The following is a 19463-nucleotide window of genomic DNA, read 5'->3' as shown; positions in this document are numbered from 1 at the left end:
GAAATTAACAGAAATAGAAGGATTATATCACAGTCTCTACGCGGATGACATCACCCTTTGGGTTCCCGGGGGAGGATGTGACGGTCACGTCGAGCGAACGCTACAGGCAGGAGTAGATGCGGTTCAGAATTACTTGCGTGGAACGGGCCTCGAGTGCTCGGCTACCAAGTCCGAACTCTTACTCTATAAACCCACAAGGAGAGGTCGTAAAACCTTGCTCGAAGAGGAACGGGATTATTCCAAAATACGCATCACATTGGCAGATGGTACTCCCGTACCACACGTAGAGAAAATTAGAATCCTAGGGTTACACCTGCAAGCAAACGGCCATAACGGAGAGACGGTGCGAATACTTCGTCGTTCGGTAGATGACACGATCCGACTCTTGCATCGCATCACGAATAGACGCAATGGTATGCGTGAAGAGTGCGCGATCCGTCTCGTGCAGGCGTACGCGATAAGCCGCATAACGTATGTTGCCCCCTACCTGAGGTGGATCGGGTCCGAAAAAAACAAACTCGAATGCATGATCCGAAAGGCTTTCAAGAGGGCGGTCGGCGTTCCACTCAACGCGAGCACCGACAAGTTTCTAGAGCTCGGAGTTCACAACTCCCTTAACGAGTTAATCGAGGCGCACGACATTGCACAATACGAACGATTATCAAGGTCAAAGGCAGGTCGATGCATCCTCGAGTCGCTCAGCATCGCGTACCACACCCAACATGGAGAGAAGACGACGGTTCCCGCCTCTGTTCGCGACCGCCTGATCATCCCGCCGCTTCCCAAGAACATGCACCCTACGCACCACACCGGGAGACGCAACAAACGAGCAAGCGACCTACAGAAGAAGTTTGGTAACAGCAACGAGGCGGTATACGTAGACGCGGCTCCATATGGAGGAGGGAGAAGCGCTCACGCGATAGCGGTTGTAGACCGCTCGGGTAAGTGCCTCGCGAGCGCCACGGTGACCACGGGACACACGGAGGCGGCCGAAGAAGCCGCGATAGCCCTAGCACTCGTCTCGGTGCCGAACGCTGCGATCGTGATCAGCGACTCGCAGGCGGCAATCCGCGGCTTCGCGCGCGGTCGTGTCTCGCGGGAAGCGGCCCGCATACTCCAAATTTCTGACGACGGCGACTCGTCATCGCCCTCGCAACGCCAAAATTCTACGGTCTTCCTCCTCTGGACCCCGGCACATACCGATGTTCCGCTCGCGGGCAACGAGGCGGCCCACGCCACGGCTCGAGGTCTCACACGCCGAGCCGTCGCTGATTATGTGGCCGCCTCCGCCCCCGAGAGCGGGGCATCGGATCTGCCGGATCGGGACACTACAACAGAAACACAACAAGAAGCACACTGGGCGTGGGGCGATCGCCTAACCACGTTCAGAGACCTCACCCAACACTACAGACTCGAAAGACGCACATTCCCGCCACAGCACGACAAATTGAACAGGAACGAGGCCGTAACGTTACGCTTGCTCCAAACACACACCTACCCTAGCCCCGCTATCTTACACCACTGCTATCCGCGTTTATATTCAACAGACGCGTGTAAAACATGCGGACAGAGAGAAACGCTGCGACACATGCTCTGGGAGTGTGCCGGCAACAACGGCAATCAGACCAGCTCCGTTAGCGACGCGTCCATAATCGCGGCCGTTGCCAGGGTGGGAGAAGGCTCGAGCTCGCTTCTTCCCGACGCCGCCCCGGATGCGGGAGCCGCCGGGGACCTTCTCCGTAGGCGTCGCCGCCGCTGGGAGGCGGCTATCAGAAGTTCAGAGCTGGCAGACCAGCTCTGGGCCGTCCGGCAAGCCGAAGATGCCGCTCGAGTCCAAGGACTTCGAGCCGTCACCTGAGGCCACAACAGCAAGGACTGCCGGACTATTCTTTATTAAAGTTTCTTCTTCTTCTTCTTCAACGTGCTGTATGTTCAATGTCCTCTTCACCATGCGTTCATTGGGCAAATTCCATAAAAGGTGCACGCTGAAACAAAATACTCAATGATTGCAAGAAAAAGAAACATGACATTTTAAGAGGCGAGCACTTAATCTTTAACTAAGTAATTACTAAAAACTTGCCTGGTTGAAAACACGTCTTGTAAAACGTGTCTTGGTTGAACACAATATCCTATACATGCCAGATTTCATTACACTAAGGTGGTATTGATAAAATCTTGCACAAAAAAATGTGTGCGCTGCCTGACTTGTCCTGGCACATGAAAATATTAAAGTGAGTGAGTGAGCGAGCGAGCGAGCGAGCGAGTGAGTGAGTGAGTGAGTGAGTGAGTGAGCGAGTGAGTGAGTGAGTGAGTGAGTGAGTGAGTGAGTGAGTGAGTGAGTGATTGAGTGAGCGAGCGAGCGAGCGAGTGAGTGAGTGAGTGAGTGAGTGAGTGAGTGAGTGAGTGAGTGAGTGAGTGAGTGAGTGAGTGAGTGAGTGAGTGAGTGAGTGAGTGAGTGAGTGAGTGAGTGTGAGTGAGTGAGAGTGAGCGAGTAAGTATTTATTGGGTCCAGAAAAACGTGATAAAACGCGCACCCGGCTAATCCTACGACGGGACTGAGAGGTCTAGCCTGGACGGCCAGGATTTTGTCTTCAAAGACGGGACTTCGCAGGAGCGCGTCCCACTCTTCCTTGGTGAATGTCGGGTGGAACTACCCGAGAAACTTGCTGTCTCAGAAGCGCAAACGTCTCAGAAATAATAAGCTCTGAAGAGGACTAGAATTTGGTTGAGTCCCTCTTGAGTGACAAATACCATGGGTGCGATGTTTTCTCACATCATACTTTAGTAGGTGGGAAATATAACATCTCCTTAAAATTGTGAGACTTATTTAGGGAAAGCAGACTTTCGATAGCCCAGCCTCATTAATGAAAACAAATGACAACTTCATTCCCGAAGGGGATGGTAACGCACTTTCGCCTCTTTCTTCCTGATCCGGTTCTGAAGCTATGGCACAAATTGGGGATAAAAAATGTTTTTTTAATGTGTATATAACGTGTATACTTGCCAGCGACTCTCTCCCCTCTAAGATCTGGGCTAACGAACATAGTAAACAAAACAAAAAGGTAATAAAAGTTAAATTATTGCAAGTCAAATTACGGAGCCAAAAGCTCGATCTGATTATGAGGCACGACGTAGTGGACGACTCCGTATACGATCTCATTATGAGGCACGACGTAGTGGGCGACTCCCTATATGGTCTGATTACGAGGCACGACGTAGTAGGCGACTCCGTATACGATCTCATTACGAGGCACGACGAAGTGCGACTGCGTATACGGTCTGATTACGAGGCACGACGTAGTAGGCGACTCCGTTACGATCTCATTACGAGGCACGACGAAGTGCGACTCCGTATACGGTCTGATTATGAGGCACGACGTAGTAGGCGACTCCGTATACAATTTTATTATGAGGCATGACGAAGTGCGACTCCGTATACGGTCTGATTATGAGGCACGACGTAGTGGGCGACTCCGTATCAGTTTAGACCGTGTAATGCTTTTTTTTGATGCGCACCTAATGCACGGTCCACGAGCGTCTCTTGCATGTCGCCTCCATCTGAATGCGGCAGCCGCGGCCGGGATTCGAACCCACGGCCAATCAGAATCAAAACATCAGAGGTACCTTGCTATTGCTGCGGGGGTCAAGTGCTGTGGAACAAGCACGCAAATACAGATATACTGTTTGGGTCTACAACACCCTGCGGTAGAACGCCGCGAAGCGCAGGCTTTAGGAGCCCCGTGTGTAGAACCGTCAGTTCTTAAATACAATGTCGACGCGTTGTGTAACGAATCGAAAATTGTGCCAAATCACAGTTAACTTCTGTTTAATGTTTTACTTAAACGTTGCTACCATCGCTGCTTTACACAAACACAGTACTTTCATCTTTATTATCACGCAAAAATTAATTGCCATGGCAACTGGCCCTCCTATGGTGCCTGCACCAACGTTTCGTCTGTTTCGAAAAATGAAAACGTGCATCGGTGATTGACGAAACTTTCTTAAAATCCTGTCGGCTGTGAACACAAATACGTAAAGCGTATTGAACTACGTGGTCGTCGTGGCGGCTTTGATATAGTCGTCCTATATCGGTAAAGAATGTGCTTGGACCCTCGTTGTGCCCGTATAAGCAGAGAGAAGTCATAAAATTTCCTGTACAATTTTACTGTGGGCAGTTGAACTCATTAAGTCCTTTTGGAAAGTGCTTCACAATTTTTATTACTTAAATTTCATCCCGCCTGCCATGTTATGATAACTTTCTCACCTCACTGATGTTGTATGCGCTTTTTCTTCTTGACTCAGCATTTAAGTGCTCCCATACTTCTCACTGGTCATGCACTGACTACTGAATCACGCAGTGATACGCATATATTTGCATCTTTGTGCCATGTGCTTTAGATTCATAGAGTTTCACTTAGTCTAAACAATCGCTAAAATAGTTATTTTTCATTTCTAATCTATTTTTAATTTGTTTAGCTCTTCGTTTTACCTACAATTTTGGGATAGTGGCTTTCTCACTAGGATTTTGTTTGTTCAGTATGAAGCAGTTAATAACCATTGTACAACGCGTCGAACTGTAATCTCATGACGAGACCCTTCAATATGGTCTGGTACCTTTTAGAGAGAGAGAGAGAGACTAAATAGCAAGAAAAAAGATGGAGATCAACAAGAACACAATACGGTTTGTTACCCTAGATTGAGGAACGGAGGAGGAAACGGAGGAACACTGCTGCTACGTCGACATGTGAGGGTCGACAGCGTCAGGCCACCACCTGTCACGACGTAACCTGTATTGTTCACCGCGAGCTCGAGGCCGCCTGTTCGCCAGCTTTCTCCGCGACGGCCCCCGAGCCACCTGCAACCAGGATTGCGATGATTCAGGCCTTCATCAGACAGCAATTTGAGGACATGGGTCTGAACTCTGTACGTTCAACCTCTCAACCCAGCGTTACCCAATTCTCCAGCGGCCCTCCTCATCCCCGGCAGTCCTTTTCTGCCAGACCTCGTCGCAACGCATCCGATGCTTACCCTGATGGCTTACCCCTGATGACAGGCCGATCTGCTTCCACTGCTGTCGCATCGGCCACGTCGATCGTCACTGTCGCAACCGATGGCCACCACCTCCTCGGACACAGGCCGCCGCTTATTCCCGCGCCGTTGAACCTTCTGTTCCCTATGCCACCTGCCATTAACTCACTGCCGCTGATGCTCCTGCTCCCAAGACTCACCACAGCCGCTCGTCCTCACCTAGACGCCATCAGTCTCGTTCGCCCCAACCCCGTCGCTTCTCTTCGCCGCCTATCGCCTCCCGAAACCAGCCGGAAAGCTAAGCACTGCAGCTTCTGGAGGTGAAGCTGCGTTGTCAACCCTGCCCCCAAATCCTCTGCTCACGTTACCTACCAACCGAAACCTTCTTATAGTTGACGTTGACGGCTATCCTGTGACTGCACGCATCGATACAAGGGCACACCTTTCTATTATGAGTGCTGCCTTCCGACGACGACTCAAAAAACTCCTCACCCCAGCGTCGGCACGCGTCGTTGCCTCGCGGATGGCGGTACTGTGCCAATCGTCGGCATGTGTACGGCACGTGTCAGCATCGCCTGCAGCCACACTCCTGTCCTCTTAACCGTGATTGCTCATTGCCCTCACGACCTGATTCTCGGCCTCGACTTTCTCTCCGCGCATTCTGCTCTTATTGACTGCTTGAGTTGCCGATTCTCAAAGAACCTTCTGACACGCCCTAGTGTTGCTTACGCCCCACCGAGTTTATTGGCCTGTCGCCAAGGCTAATAGCCTATATTGAACTGTTGTCTTCTCCACCTGTTCCTGATGGTGAGTACCTCGTCACTAATGCACTGCCACCAGCGCCCCGACCGGCTGGTGAGACCTCTAATTTTGTCTTCTGCGATTTTGGAGGCGTGGTTTAGCTCTGTCTTGGTCTCGGTAGCAATGCTTTATATTCTAGTTCACCTTAGGCTGCTAAAATGTTCAACCACGTCTTCAATAGTGTTGTGCGAGAAAGTTAATATCTCATTTTTAAGCATGTCGTTCATACAGACGCAATAATCTCGCGAATCGCAGCCTTCTCACCAGAAGAACAGCTAAGCTTCTCGAAGAACCTAAGCAAGGCTGAATGAGCACACGCAAATTGTAAAAGTCATGCCATCAGAGCGGCTGCTATTTCAATTATTTCTTTTGCCGTTTTTCAGCCGATTCTTTCAGTTTCACATAATAGGGAGGATTGGTTCTATACAAAAAAAAGTATTTTTTCTTGTTGACGCTGGGAATGGCAGAGGAAAAATATACAGGATCGCACACTTCATAACCACACAGACACAGACCAAAGGCACAGACCACAACAAGAATGCCTTAGCCATGACAAGCAACGTGTCAAGTGAAGCTCACACTTGCGACCCGCCCATGCACGCGCATGCATAACACACATACAGCGAGGTAAACAGCCTTCACAAAGCGATCCCAAATGCGCATTACACTGCTCGAGCCGAACGGAATCAACCGTCTGTGTGATGATACCGGTGAACCACAGATAACAAATTCTGTGCTTCAAACACGAGGTAGTGCGAGTGACCTTTGGAAAGTTACGCGCATGATGTAATAACGCACATGCTCTTCCGGAAAAGACGGCGCAAGAATGAACGGGTGGCTGCATGGCAAACGGGCATCGCGACTCATATTCCATACCACACGCCCAAAATAGGCTCACCAAGCATGACAAACGACTTGCTGGCAATGTTCTTAGCGCAAGAGACGGCAAAATTATTTCTGCCACTACATGGAAGTAACTTACCAAAAAAGTGAGGCGTCGCGTTGAAAAGCACGGTGGGGTGGGCGTAACCAGCGGCACAAAACCGGGGCAGCATCAACGTCTTTGTGGAACCGGAACACGCGGACGTAACCTTGAAGACGTATGATAAGCTGTGTACCTTTGAGGTGAAGTGGAAGCGGACATTGCTACGCCGCCTGGCGGTTGGTCAGACCCTTACTTGTTGGGCCGTGAACCGGTTCCAGTGTCGTAGGTATTCGTGGGTGTATGTTTCTTATGGTATGAGTACATTGTGCTTACGGCGGTATGAGGCATTAATGACGGTAGCAATTTCTAGCAATTTTTGTCCTACCGTCTTGCACCTTGAACCAACCCACCTACCTAAGTAACGGATGGTGGTTCGATTCCCTACGTGAATGACGCAACAAACACTCGACTACGTCACACACTTGAAGCTTCACTAACCACGGCGTGTATTTGTCTCGTCTCGTATGTGCGCATTGTTGAGGCTCGAGGTGGCGTTCGGTCCAGGATACCACAGAGCCCATACGAGAACACGCCCGATAGTAGGAAGGAAAGAGGAAAGGTGTATCGGTCATGTCGACGGACATAGAAACGGACGCCAGTTCGCGTCGACAGAATGAAGGCGAGTAATCGTTGATCGCCTTCTATAGAAAGCCACGTTCAGCGATAGGGTCAGTGTGAAAAGAAAAATACCGTTGGCAGGGAAGGTCATCTTGAAAGGAAACGTCGGCACGTTTGTTCTCGGAAGCAAAGATAAATGCGCGCACAAGCAGATATGATACGAAGGACTTATTTTACATTATTCGCACTGAGTGCACATCAGGACCCGTCAGCGCCACTGCACGAAAGGTATCCGCTTTTAATACCGTCGTGTTCCTTAGGCAACTCGGCCAGAGAATCTGATGACTGTATCGCAGCCAATCGCTATCGTCGAATTGGTCACAATATCCCACCCATGATATGGCATCGTTCCGCCGCACACTATTTCAGATGGTATCGAAGAGGTGGCCGTATAGCAACATGGGAATCCAAGATAGGCGCCGTTCTACGCTATCCTTCGATGATGGTATTTTTCATAATTTTTTCAGGCCTTCAGGTACAGGTAGATGCGCCTTTTGTGGACAGTTCCACCGTCGGTGTCAACCCTGCGTTGATTTCGGGATACGCTCTGATGAAAGGGTGGGGTTGCCGCGGGGTAATCGTCTCATTAGGGCTTTTGGTCTTATTGAGACGTAACAGCCTGTTCCTAAATCTCCCGCAGGACACGCAACCAAAGCAAGCCGACTAGAATCTACCGCTTCCCTATCACCTGAATAGGGGCTCGTTCTCCCTTATATACTCTTTTATGACTAGTTTTCAAGACTGCCATGTGACGCTCCCTCCTATTGTGTCACTTCAGCCATGGACTGCACCCTCCCACTCCGTCCATTCGGCTCTACCGTGTTGCCACTGCAGCGTTCGTCTTCCACCGCTGGCACGAATGTCTCACGCTAGTGAATTTGTGTTTCTGTGGACGATGAGTGTGCGTGACGCACTGTAGTGCATACACTGGACTGAGAAAAGTGTATTGTAAAAGTCAGGCTACTTATATCTAGTTATTTCCTTTCGCGCTTTCTCCATCGGTCTCATCTCATGCCCCACCGAGGTGCCACTCGTGCAACACCACTGCCGGCGTTCTTCATCACGCCAGCGTTATGGCAAGCCTTGTCACAACGCTGCACGACTCCATTCATTCCGCGCAACAGCAGCTGTACGACCTGCTTTGTCGCGCTATGTCGCCGCCACCTAGTGTTACAACACGGCATGACGACCTCAAGCGCAACGTCTAACCTAGCTACGCTTCATCCGAGTGTAACGGCGTTTTTTTTTTTAGCTTTGTAAAGCTGGTGTTATGTTACTTTGCATGGCACTGTTCAAGCCTCAGAACTCGAGCTGCAGTTGCAGAAGTGTAGCTTCTGTGGCTGCCGTATGTTGGCGAATCTCCGAGTCCACAAAACTCCGCAATGCTTACCACAAAGCAATACAGGTATCTATCCCGTGTTCGCAAGACTGGCATCGAAAGATCTTTTATTTCTTTCATGTCCGTAAAAGGGCGCAAGATATTGACTGGAAGCTTTATATTTCCTTTGCGATATCATGCTTTTCGCAATATTTCAAGCAGCCATTAGACAAAATATACTGCAATCACCGAGGGAATTCGTGGGGGCTGCGTAAGCTATCCTCAGTTGACGAAGATGAATTGTTTGGCTCCATTGGCGGTGCAGCGTTGCAGTCCATACGTTCAATATTGTCTTCGCGACCATCAAACGGTGGCGATATGAACATACTTATAACATATGCCTTTTTCTCTAAGAAGAGCCCCTCGAGCCCTCTTTTGTCCGTTTCATGAATGTCTCGTATGCGTCCGGCAAGAGCCCCTCGAAACCTTAACAAAGATGCATGAAGTGTCATGTAGTAGTATGATGTGTAAAATGCCACTAAATTCTAGTGAAAAGCCTCTTCAGCTCCACGGAAATCATTAGGCCTCCTGAATAACACATTTAATTTTCAACATCCCTAAAGCCCTTGTCATTTGGTTCAACGTGTATGTACGTTTAATGTCCTCTTCACCATGAGTTCATTCGGTTAATTTCCACAGAAGCTGCTCGCTGAAACCACATATTGAATGATTGCAAAAAAAAGAACATGACGTTTGTTAACCTAATTTTAACTAAGAAATGACAAATACTTGCCTGATAGAAAACGCGTGATAAGTTAGCAGGATATGTATACAATTCTAGATTTCATTACACTAAAGTGTTATTGATGAAATTTTGCATAAAGAAATGTGTGCGCTGCTTGGCTTGTCCTGACAGATGAGAATAGTAAACAACACGCTACATGCAACCGCTGAATAGAGCGATTAGAGTCATTGCGTCATGGCACGGAACAGCAGGAGCCAATAACTATGTGGGAATCAGCGCATTAGTATAGCTAAACCAAACAACCTATTTTGCATAGAGGAGTTATCGGGAGGCATCCATAAATATTTCACAGCAAACCACTAGATGCGTAAGCACCGTGAACGCCGCATCGGTGTCCGTGCTCGGTATACTTTAATCCGCTTGCGCTTCTGATTATTTCCTTTAACCAGAACAGGATGCCTAGAGAAATTTAGCTTGTAAGCCAGCTGTAATAGCGTGATCGATGCATAAGGCAATACAGAAGACACGTAATTCTTTTGCCTCGGTGAATGCAGTATATTTTGTCTAATGGCTGCTTGAAATATTGCGAAAAGCATGATATCGCAAAGGAATTATAAAGCTTCCCTTCAATATCTTGCTCCCTTTTACGGAGATGAATAAAAGAAAAGATCTTTCGATGCCAGTCTTGCAAACACGGGATAGATACCTGTATTGCTTTGCGGTAAGCATTGCGGCGTTTTGTGGGCTCGGAGATTCGCCAACATACGGCAGCCACAGAAGCTTCACTTCTGCAACTGCAGCTCGAGTTCTGAGGCTTGAACAGTGCCATGCAAAGTAACGTATCACCAGCTTTACAAAGCTAAGAAAACGCCGTTACACTCGGACGAAGCGTAGCTAGGTGAGACGTTGCGCTTGAGGTCGTCATGCTGTGTTGTAACACTAGGTGGCGGCGACATAGCGCGACAAAGCAGGTCGTACAGCTGCTGTTGCGCGGAATGAACGGAGTCGTGCAGCGTTGTGACAAGGCGTGTCATAACGCTGGCGAGATGAAGAACGCCGGCAGTGGTGTTGCACGAGTTGCACCTCGGTGGTGCATGAGATGAGACCGAGGGAGAATGCGCGAAAGGAAATGACTAGATATAAGTAGCCTGACTTTTACAATACATTTGCCTCAGTCCAGTGTATGCACTACAGTGCGTCACGCACACTTATCGTCCACAGAAACACAAATTCACTAGCGTGAGACACTCGTGCCAGCGGTGGAAGACGAATGCCGTAGTGGCAACACGGTAGAGCCTAATGGATGGAGCGGGAGGGTGCAGTCCATGGCTGAAGTGATACAATAGGAAGGAGCGTCACGTGGCAGTCTGCCACCAAACGGGCCATATCTCCATGGGGTGCAGAAATACCAAACTAGTATCGATGTCACTAAGTAGTAACGCAGAAAACCTGAACTTGCTAGAACCATACGTTCGAGACCTCGTGGTAAACGGCAAACCGTGTAGACTGCTCTCGCGACTCGGAAGCCACGATGGACGTAGTGCATCCGTCGTGCTTCGATAAGGCAAGCTGTAGAGGCCTCCAGTGTTTGTCTCCCTGTGGCCAAGAATCGTATCGAAGGCCCTTTAGCAGTACTGGACACTGAAGCCGCCGTCTCGGCACATCTCCCGCTGCAGTATCCCTACTTGTTTTCTAACAAATCAGAGGATTTGCTACAACGCAAGGGAATCGGGTTTAGCGCAGGTATAGTTTAAGCCTTAACTCATGCCAAGGCAAGGGAGCTCACAGCCAAGGCAGTGTACGAATGTCCATTGGGGGAGGAAACAGGCTTGACGGATGGTTTGTCAACCAGTACCGAACAGGACCGCCCTATACGGGATAATGCGGAAATTACACCAGCTAAGGAAAAGGTCAGGAAAGCAGCGGAACCTGAAATGTCTCGCGAGGCGGAATGCAGGAGAAAGTTATTGAATGTAAGCCCTACCACGATAATTGATGAGCAGGAAATGGGGAAGGCACAAGCTATGCTGATCATTACTATGACAGGACGGCCCGCACGCGACGCCTTGATGTAGGGGAAAAGGTAATGATCCTGAAACCCTCGCTGAAAAACAAACTAGAGGTTCAGTGGAAAGGACCGGTTGACATATTTCATAAATTATCTGAAGAAAACTACGTAATCACGGTACCGGGAAAAAGAAGGACACCACAAGTGTGCCATAGCAATCTACTTAAACCCTACAGGCAGAGGAAAGCCAGTGTGAACATGTCCCTTAACCAACCTGAGGAAATGCCTGTCGAACAGCAGTGACGAAGGCAAACGACATTCACGACACCATTGACAAGTTAGTAGAACATGTGGAGTTGAATTCCAGTGAAAGGGCCGAACTTAGGGAACTCGTGTTTGAATTTAAAGACGTATTTTGAGACACACGGGGTGGGACCACTGCGATCGTTCACGATGTCGAGTGGACCTCGTCGGACCCAGTTCGTTCGAAAGCTTATCGCGTTTCGCCTCGTCAACGTGAAGTCATGACCTAGCTCTAACAAGATGTTAGAGCTAGGTGTAATCTAGCCAGGAAAGAATGATTATACCTCGCCTCTTATCTTGGTTGAGGTCCCAGGAAAGGAGCCGCGACCACGCAGGCTCAATTTAATCACAAAGGACCAGACATATCCAATACCGCATATCGAGGAAAGGCTTGACATAGTGAGCAGTGCTAATTTCATCTCTACGCTCGATTTAGTCAAAGGGTATTGGCAGGTTCTGTTGACCGAGAGGGCAAGTAAGCTTTCGGCGTTTATTTCCCCGATGGCAACCTTTCGTCCGGAAGTCCTGAGCTTTGGATTGAAGAATGCGCCGTATTGCTTCTTTATGGACCAGGCTCTACGAGGAATGGAGGACTTTGCACTTCCGTATCTCGATGACATTGCAATCTTTTCTTCGTCATGGGCCGACCATATGCAACACCTGGGAACCATGCTGTGTCCTCTACGAGGGGCCAACTGTTAAGGCTCCCAAATGCCAATTAGGGCGCGCGGAGGTAGCTTATCTAGATCATGTAATAGGGCAAGGCCATCGTCGGCCATCCGAGGTTAAATTGACCGCAACAGACAACTTCCCGCAACTTCGCACCAAGCGGGACATCAGATCGTTCGTTCCTTGGCTTGACGGATTATTACAAAAGATATGTCCCACGCTATTTCGAGATTGAGAGATCTTTGACGGATGCTCTCGGAAAAACAGAACCACGAACGGTACAGTGGGATGACGCTAAAGAAAAGGCTTTTAGTATTCTGAAGAAGGCAATAACGAATCAGCCAGTGTTAAACGCGCCCGACTACTCTAAGCCATTCATTCTTCAGTGTGATTTCAGCGACAGGGCTATGGGGGTGGTGCTCTGTCAATAGAGAGATGACGAGAACGAACACCCTGTTCTGTACGCCATGTCAGGATCTGGAGGACAATCCCTATTGCTGTTCCCCAGATATTTGGACCTTGCCGTTGGATGCGGGAGTTGGCCGAGGTTGAGCAGCACTTTGACATGAAAAACTGGAGGTTTATTTACATTACACTCTAAAAAAATTCCCAGGGAAAATGGGACTAACTGGGCCGCTAGTCCTAAAAAGGGCGCTTTTGTCCCTCAAAGGACTAGCTGCATGAATGTGCGTGCCATGTGCAAATTTCGGAGAGTAAGTGTTTAGTGCCTGGTCGGAAAGAGAGCGATGGGAGGACGAACGGCAACAGTTACTCCCCAGGCACTTAGCTGTTTTCCTCCGTGTCATGGAGCGATGCGGCGAAAAGGGTATTGTCTATAAATCGTGAACGTTTCGAAGTTCGTGCATTGTCTGTTGAACTACATGCAAAGCAGCACCTTGCCTCTTCGTGAGAAAATTGCGTGAAATTTGAAAGCTGGAATGTGAAGAGCCATGCCTTTCGTGCGGACACCATAAGTGAGTGATACACATTAAATGCACAAGTCATTCATAGACGGCTAGATTTTCTTGGTCAATAGTACCTAAGTTCCTTCCGTTCCAAGGAGGTTGCGAACTCTAGCGATCTGTAGCTCAAACGGGACACGCTAAGCGACAGAGGAATATACATGGCGTAGTGCCTCAGTTTAAATCACCCTAAAAATACTCGGGCTGATTTCATGTCGCAGTCGCTTATGTTTGCAAGTACACTCAACGTTAGACTCTCTTTGCATAGCTTGCACAAAATACGGAGTCACTTTTGTATTGCCACATTTGCGTTCCAATGCTTGACCTTGTCTAAATATCCCGTCTTATCAGGCAAGCGGCATGGTGAAGTGGTTCACCACGCCGCTTGGACGTGAGTTCGAATCCTGCTCTCTGGCACGTTTTTTTTAGGCACTATAATTTTTTTATTAGAGTATAAATGCCTAATTTAATTAATTCCACCTTTGCGGAGCATCGGAACCAATTACCGTTACTCCCTTAAGGACCATCGGGCAGGGGCAACCGTTAGTCCCCGAAGGAGTAAGCGCATGGGGAGTAACAGTTCATCCCATGTCAGTTGGTCCCCAAAAGGACTAATTGTTGTGGCAAATCAGTTAGTCACCAAAAGGACTAGCCCCCCTACCCCTTTTAGTCCTTTTTTTCTTAGAGTGTATTTACAGTGAGAGGACCAAGAAATTAACAGTCAGAGTCACAACGGGCTGGCAACAACTCGCACGCTACGGCCCGTGGCAAGAAGCTCGAAAGAGATGATTGAAGGAATGTTCTCTTGCTGCTGCCGGTCTCTGGCTTTTAAGCCCTTCAGTGTCTCGAAGTCACGTCACGTTCGGCCAATCTGCGAGCCCGTTCAGGTGACGCCATTTTCGGCCAATCGGCAAGCCCGCTCAGGTGTCGTTATTTTCGGCCAATGGTAAGCGCCCGTGCGATTGCGTCACAATCCTTGGGCCCCAATTTTCCGAGTGCTTACTTCTCTGTCTGCAACTACCGTGACGAAGGCGGACGGGGGGGATTGCTGCCAGGGCTTCACGGTGCATTGCAGCCGTCTTGCCTATGGACCCACGTTACCTGGAACAGTGCCAGGCTCCTGCTACACTTTTGGGAAGAGTTAAACAGTGAATAGCTCCACCTGCGGCGCACGAGGTGGGGGACGCCGACTCGTTTGCACGTGCAGCGCCTCGGGAATGTGGTATACGTACTTCTGCGCCTCTTATTTAGGTGTTACGCGATTCGATGTCGTCTGGTGAACTCAAAGGGAGCTCAGGAAAAGGTCCTGTATCTAACAGCCAGTAGAAAGCTTTCAGTTCATGAGGAAGCATACAGTGCATCAGAAAATGAACGCGCCTGCATAGTATGGGCGGTGCAGAAGCTAGCTTCCTATATCGCTGGTTCAAGATACACCATAGAGACTGACCATGCACTGTCCCCTCACATGGCTGCAGTCCATCTCTACGATAAACGGTCGTCTTTTGCGCTGAAGCTTGGCTCTTCAACAGTACAGCTTCGATATTCGCTACAAGAAGGGTAAATTTAACGGCAATGCCGACGGTTTGAGTCGTTGCCCCTAGAGTAAAGAAAGCCTCATGCTCACCCGCGTTTCCGTGGCATTTGTACGTACTTTCATACGTTTTTTTTTCCGAAGTGGAGCCGATTGTTAGCTGCTTTTAATAACCACGTCTTAACGCTTTCAAGAAATGGCTGTTCTTGGAGTTCAGGGGGGAGGGACGCGCGTAAGAAATGGGAAAGGTGTAGCGGGTTTTGTTTTTCTTCAAGTCTGGTGTGTCTTGGAGGAGGGTGGCCTTGTACTCGCAACTATGTGGTTGTGGGTCCGGCACTGTTTCGGGGTGATTGCTCGCCCACGCAGTAGACGAGAAGTTGCGAGACCTGCTTGGAAGACCAATTTCACCGGACCGGACCAGGGACAACCGTCACAAGAGCACCACGAGGACTGATGACCACTCCCAGTAATCTACCAGCTACGAACTAAGGGTTCGTCACTCTAAGGGGAATTCCGCTACAGAAACGCCGATCTCCCGCACAGCGGCTGCTGGTCCCTACGCGTCGGGATCTTCCTCCGCCGCCGGAGATGCTGTTAGGGTTGGCGTCTGATTCCACGTGCAGAAAGGAATTTCAACCAACCATCTCTCACCCTGCCTCGTCGAAATGAGGCGTGACTTCGCCTGCTATGGTTGGCGTCACGCACCTCGTGCAGAAAGAATTTTCTCTCACCCGACCTTCTTCCATCAGTCCTCGTCGAAACGAAGCGTGACTTCCTAATTCGCCATGACCGTTTCGAGTGTCTGCCGGTCTGGCGGAAGCCCCGCAGTGTACAGGCCTCTTTTGTGGGTGTGTGTGTGTGCCACTTTAGAGGGACCCGTTCCTCGAATGGCCAAAACGAGAACTTTTCGAACCAGCAACGCACAAGGGAGACGGACAAGCGTCTACAATTCCAGGAGGCCGGACGGCCTCCTCCTTTCAGTGACTTTCAGCTGACTTTCAGTGCCGGTCACGTGACGTAGACGGAAGCAAGAGCCCTCCTTCTTTCAGCAGGCTTTCAGTGCCGGTCACGTGACGTTGACGGAAGCAACATCCATCCCACGATTCTAGAGAGCCTGTTTAAGGGACTCCGAAATGTACTTTTGATCACTTCATGCTCTTCTCATTTTCTTTCACCCACTTTTGAATAAAGCGTGCAAGTTTCGCACTAGAAATCGTCTTGCCCTTGCTTGGTCACCATGGTCTACCGGATGATGCCTGCAGCCCGCCGACAAGGCCACGCTACCCAATAAGTAACGTCGGTCGAGCTACGATAGGCAGGCGCTGCTACAACAAGGCAGCAGTACAATACGCTACCCTGGAGTGCGCAACACAGCGCTCTCGCGTCGAAACCAAGGCAGAACAGGCACCCATGGTCTGATGTTGTTCAAATCAGCTGTTGCGCACCTTATACTGCGGTGCGTATAGTCTAGAATTTTTGTCCCGCAGTCTTGCACCTTGAACCAAAACACCCACCTACGCATCGCATGGTGGTTCGGTGCGTTACCTGAATGACACAACAAAGACTCGACTACGCCACACGCTTGAAGCTTCACTAACCACGGTGTGTATTTTTCTCGCCTCGCATGGGCGCCTTGTTGAGGCTCGAGGTTTCGTTTGCGCTAGGATACCACCGAGCCCATCGACAAATACGCCCGGTAGTAGGAATGAAGGAGGAAAAGTGTATTCGGTAATGTCGACGGATGTAGAAACCGACGCCAGTTCGTGTCGAGAGAATGAAGGCAAGCAATCGTTTATTGCTTCCTATATAAAGCCCCGTTGGGCGATAGGGTCAGTGTGAAAGGAAAAATACCGTTGGGAGGTAAGGTTATCATGAAAGCAAACATCGGCACGTTTGTGCCCTGAAGCAAAGATAAATGCGCGCAAAAGCAGATACGATACGTATGATTAATTTTACATTAGGTTCACTGGCTCCAGGTACGGAAGACCACTCCATGCAGGAGCATATTAAACGTCTAAGTGCACATCAGCACACACGCGTCACTGTACAAAAGGCCTCCGCTTTTAATACCGTCATCATCCCTATGTGACTCGACTAGGAAATCTGATGACTATATCGCGGCCAATCACAATCGTCGAATTGGTCGCAATATCCCGCCTATTATATGGCATCTTTCCGCCGCACTCCTTTTCCATGGTACGGAATATGTGACCGTATGGCAACCTGTGTACCCAAGGGCTGCGCCGGTCTTCAGTACTATTCGACGTTGGCCTTTTTCGCGATTAGTTCGGGTTGTCAGCTAATGGTAGATGGACCTTTTGTGGACCCGGCCACAGTCAGTATCAACTCTGTGTAGACTTCTGGATGCGTTCTGATGTAAGGGTGTAGTTGACGCGTGGGAATCGCCTAACTAAGGCCTTTGGTCGTGTTCAGACGTAACATTCTGTTCCGAAATGCCCGCCGCAGATGCAACCAAAGCAAGCCGACTAGAATCCACCGTTTGCCTACCACTAGGATAGGGCCTAATTCTCCCCTATGTTTTTTTTTTATGACTAGGCGTCAAGATTGTCACGTGACGCACTCTCCTAGTGAATTACTTCCGCCGTGGACCGTGCCCTCACCCTCAGCCTTTTCGGCTCTACCGTGTTGCCCCTGCAGCGTTCGTCTTCCGCCGCTGACATGAGTGTCGCACGCTATTGAATTTGCGTTTCTGTTGACGATAAGTATGCGTGATGCACTGTTATGCATACACTGTATTCAGAGGAATGGTCTGTGAATCTCAAGTTACTTATCTCTTGTTATTTCCTTTTGTAGTTTTTCCCTCGGTTTCGTCTCATGCACCACCGAAGTGCAACTCGCGCAACACAACTGCCGGAGTTTTTCAACACGCCTGCGTTGTGACACGCCTGGTCACAACGCTGCACGACTCCATTGATTCCGCGCAACAGCAGCTGTGCGATCTGCTGTGTCATGCTATGTGGGCGTCACCTAGCGTTACAGCACAGCGTTACCATCTGAAAAGCAACGTCTAACCTTGTTAGGTTTTGAATGCTTCATCCAAGTGAAATGGCGGATCTCTTTTTTTTTTGGCTCTGTAGAGCTGGTGATACCTCATTTTGTAAGGCACCGTTCAAGCCTCAGAACACGAGATGCAGTTGGAGAAGTGCAGCTTCTGCGGCTGCCGTATATTGTCGAATCTCGGGGGCCGCGAAACGACGCAAAGCTTACCACAAGGCAGCACAGGTATCTTTCATGTGTATGCAACTGTCAGAACAAAAGGTTTTGTGGTTCTTTTCCTTTATTTATTTATTTATTTTTTTTTCTTATTTTGTGATACTGTCAATCCCATCAGGGATTTTTACAGGAGTGGGTTAGAAGGGTCTGTACACATAGTAGTACAGGCATATACATAAGAATACAAACAATGTAAAAAGACTCGAGCTATTCACGGGAGACTTTACAATTCTTGTCCCGGTACATCCTTTTCATATTATTCTAAGTATCCTTTAGACAAAATAAGCAGCAGTCAGTCAGGCAATGATTGGGGGCAGCGTAACCTAGCCTTTACGTGACGACGTTCAGTGGTTTGGCTCCGTTAGCAGTTTATGAACGATTTGGTGGACTTCAAATAAAGGCTGCTCAACCATGAAACGATGGACAGCGTATATATATATATATATATATATATATATATATATATATATATATATATATATATATATATATATATATAGATAGATAGATAGATAGATAGATAGATAGATAGATAGATAGATAGATAGATAGATAGATAGATAGATAGATAGATAGATAGATAGATAGATAGATAGATAGATAGATAGATAGATAGATAGATAGATAGATAGACAGACAGACAGACAGACAGACAGACAGACAGACAGACAGACAGACAGACAGACAGACAGACAGACAGACAGACAGACAGACAGACAGACAGACAGACAGACAGACAGACAGACAGACAGACAGACAGACAGACAGACAGACAGACAGACAGACAGACAGACAGACAGACAGACAGACAGACAGACAGACAGACAGACAGACAGACAGACAGACAGACAGACAGACAGACAGACAGACAGACAGACAGACAGACAGACAGACAGACAGACAGACAGACAGACAGACAGACAGACAGACAGACAGACAGACAGACAGACAGACAGACAGACAGACAGACAGACAGACAGACAGACAGACAGACAGACAGACAGACAGACAGACAGACAGACAGACAGACAGACAGACAGACAGACAGACAGACAGACAGACAGACAGACAGACAGACAGACAGACAGACAGACAGACAGACAGATAGATAGATAGATAGATAGATAGATAGATAGATAGATAGATAGATAGATAGATATAGATAGATAGATAGATAGATAGATAGATAGATAGATAGATAGATAGATAGATAGATAGATAGATAGATAGATAGATAGATAGATAGATAGATAGATAGATA

The 19463-nt window shown here is 48.7% G+C and overlaps 1 long non-coding RNA gene across 2 annotated transcripts in view; it reads right to left on the bottom strand.

Annotated features, from left to right (window-relative positions):
- LOC135916392 (uncharacterized) overlaps window positions 1–19463 on the bottom strand; it is a 365570-nt gene that overhangs the window by 341708 nt on the left and 4399 nt on the right. Inside the window, exon 1 of one of the 2 annotated variants that reach the window (XR_011507403.1) lies at window positions 6812–6940. The exons of the other annotated variant lie outside the window; for it this stretch is intronic. This is a non-coding gene — a long non-coding RNA (uncharacterized lncRNA). Of the gene's footprint in view, window positions 1–6811; window positions 6941–19463 lie in introns of those variants that run through there. 2 annotated transcript variants of the gene reach the window in all.

This window comes from Dermacentor albipictus, chromosome 7 (assembly GCF_038994185.2).
Source record: "Dermacentor albipictus isolate Rhodes 1998 colony chromosome 7, USDA_Dalb.pri_finalv2, whole genome shotgun sequence".
NCBI lineage: Eukaryota > Metazoa > Arthropoda > Arachnida > Ixodida > Ixodidae > Dermacentor > Dermacentor albipictus.
Note: the sequence above shows the minus strand (reverse complement) of the source record. Positions and strands in the feature narration are given on the sequence as shown.